The following is a 3,379-nucleotide window of genomic DNA, read 5'->3' as shown; positions in this document are numbered from 1 at the left end:
AAATCTGAGGGTAGAAACCATTTTGCTGCCTCACAAGTAGGTTTTATTGGCAACAATTTTCCTCATATTAGATTGATCTGCACTGCTGTTGTGTCTTTGTAACATAAACTGCACCCATTGAAGGCCTGAGGGGGTTATTTCAACAAAACTCCTCCTCCTGACTGAAAGAAAGAAATCTGCAGAAAATTTATGTAGAAAAATCTTGAAAAGCTCTGCATGAAAATTGGGTTTGATTTTGCATTAGAGTGAATATCCTAAAAGCTTCCAGTGCAGTCAGGCAGTGAAGCCATCAAAACATCCCATTGCTACAGCAAGTGGCAGGCTGGAAATCAAGGATGCCCCCCTTCATCTGCAGGAGTTTGTGTACCTGACCCCACAGAGAAACACAAGGACAGAGCTCCCACCCACATTTTTCATCCTGGTGAAAAAGCAAAACGTAGCAAACCTCAAGCCTGTGGCATTCACATTCTCTGAACAGACAGACATAATTCTGTCTCCCAGGTTTTTCCTGGAGAAGCACAGAGAGAAGAAGGGGGCCCAGCAGAAGAACTGTAAATGAAGTCTTCCTTTTATTTTTATTATAATAAGAATTAATAAGGATTATATTTTATAATAAAAATTAATGATATTAATTACATATTTGGTAGGTAATAATATTATAATTATAATATTATAATATATATATTATAATTATAATATATTATTATACAGTATTACTATATATAATAGAATATATATTATATACAGTAATTATTACACTATATATAATTACAATACATTATAATAATTATAAATGTAATTATTAATTAAAATAATTCATAATATACCATCATAGATATAATATATATAATATATAATTATAATATATATTTAATAACATATACTATATTATATAATAATATAAATTATACATCTAATTATATAATTATAATAATAAAATATTATAATTATTAATTTTTAATTGATTACAATATAGTTATAATTTGTATTACGTAATATTGTAAAAATTAAATTAATTATTATATTTTATAATAATATAATATAAAATATATATTAACCATATTGTATTATTTAATATTATTATCAAATAAATAATGAATAAATTAAAATCAATAAATTAATATTAAATAAATAGTAAATATTCAATTAATATTAAATAAATACTAAATAATTATATTACTAAGAATTTTAATTTATCATATGAATAAATAATTATAGTATTATATAATTATTATAATTATAATAATGATATAATTATAATTAATATATTATAATATTATTAAAATAATATATTAATTATATTATAATATGAAGGGTGAATTGTAGCCAGAGCTCTCTTCATAGAGAGCGGTCAGGCCCAACTTCCCAAGGATATTTCCTGAGAATTGCATTGAGGAACCTCAGAGAAGAAGAGAAAATTCTTATCTCTATTCTCTGCTCCTGGTGTTTTGCACATGTGGAATGTGTGGAACATGTTCTGGAGATTGTTTACCTGAAGGGATTTGTCAATTGGATTTTGCTGAGGATTGTTTTGTTTCCTTGGCCAGTTGGGTCAGAGCTGTGTTCTGGCTGTCTCAGACAGTCATGGCTTTTTCTTTAATATTTATCTTTGTATAGTATCTCTTTAATATAGTACAGCATTCATGTAATACAGTAAATTTTTAATAATTGTTCAGCCTCCTGAATCAATGGGGTCAGGTGCCAATCATTCCCCATGGGGGAATCACCTGATTCTACCACACAAGCCCAGCCAAGCAATGGCACCTTTTGGGGGGTGTTTGCAGCCTGACCTTATCCCTGCCTGCCCCAGGCTCTGACAAACACAGGTGTGGAAATATTTACTGTCCCTTAGCCAGGCCATGTCAGAGGAGGTGACAACACAGAGCCACCGATGCCACCAGCAGCTCAGGGTGCTGCTTTTCTGCTTGGAGAATGGATGGGAGTGCTGGGGGGCTGAGTCTGGGGCTGACTGTGGCTTGGAAGGCAGAAACATCCTTGGTCCAAGCAGAATTTTGAGGTTTATGGGGTTTTTTTAGCCTGGAGAAAAGGAGGCTCAGAGGGGACCTTGTCACTCTCTGTGACTCGGTGACAGGAGGGTGCAGCCAGGGGGACTCTGCTCCCAGGTGACAGGACAAGAGGGAATGGCCTCAGGTTTTGCCAGGGGAGGGTCAGGTTGGACATCAGGAAGGATTTCTTCACTGAAAGGGTGATTAAACATTGCGAGGGTTGGAGTCCCCATCCCTGGAGATGTCCAAGGATGTCCAGGATGTGGCACTCAGAGCTCTGGGCTGGGGACAAGGCACATCTGGGACTGGGAGGGCTTTTCCAACTTTAATGGCTCTGTGAATATCCTGCTCCATGAGCCACACCTCCTCCTCATCCTCTGAACAGCATCCACACTCTCTTCTCTTCTTTTTTTTTTTTTTTTTTTCTTTTTTATCTTTTTTTTTTTTTTTTTAATTTGATCTGGCCTCTTTTGATGACTAAGGGAGCAGGAAGATTACAGTTTAAGTACATAATTTTCATTTGATGTGACAGGTTAAAGCTGTGTGCATTTAGAGCAGCCTTAGATTATTTTAGTTCAATTGCAATGCTGATTTAGGCCCTGACTCACTCTTTCAGGCCTGATTTCATGTAGATATATGTTGGAAATGCAGGCACATGTGTGCATTTCTCTGCTGAGATGCTGGGGTAGGGATGGACTCACACAGCAAACAGTCCTGAATCGGAGGCAGAGAGGAGTTAATTGTGCTTATTGGGTGGGGTTTTTGCCCCAGAATGAAGGCTGGATATTCCAGAGTTGATTTTCTGTCCCCTTGTGCCCCTCCCAGACCCTGGGCTGTGTAATCTGCCCGTGCAGGGAGTGCTCTGAGTGCCCTGGAGCTGACAGCTGGGCAGCCTAAACACCCTGGAGAATTTAGAATTTAGCAAATTGCTAAAACTCACAGAGCAGGCTGGAAGCAGTGACCTGGGGGTGCCTGGCCTGGCTGGAGGGAGTGGAAAATGCTTTGTGTGGATTGGCAGTGGAATTCTGCCCATCTACACTGCCCTGGCAGCCACCCCTGCAGTGCTCAGGGCTGCATCCAGCTCTGGGTGCCAGCATGAGGAAAACCTGGAGCAGGGACACGAGCACCCAGGACATTCCTCTGGCTGCCCTGGAGGACTCCAGACCCTGGCAGGGGGCTCAGAGACCTTGGCACGGAGTCAAAGACACCTGTGCCTTTGATTTTAACCCATGGAAACAATTCCCAACTTTGTGTGAGGAGTTACAAGCCACAAGGGTTTGAATAGAATGATAGCTAATTTGTCACAGGGTGAAAAAGTAGAATTGTGGGGTTTTTAGAATGGGGGTTCAAAAGGAAATCTGGATGTGTCCTGT

This window comes from Ammospiza nelsoni, chromosome 2 (assembly GCF_027579445.1).
Source record: "Ammospiza nelsoni isolate bAmmNel1 chromosome 2, bAmmNel1.pri, whole genome shotgun sequence".
In the NCBI taxonomy this organism is placed as follows: domain Eukaryota; kingdom Metazoa; phylum Chordata; class Aves; order Passeriformes; family Passerellidae; genus Ammospiza; species Ammospiza nelsoni.
Note: the sequence above shows the minus strand (reverse complement) of the source record.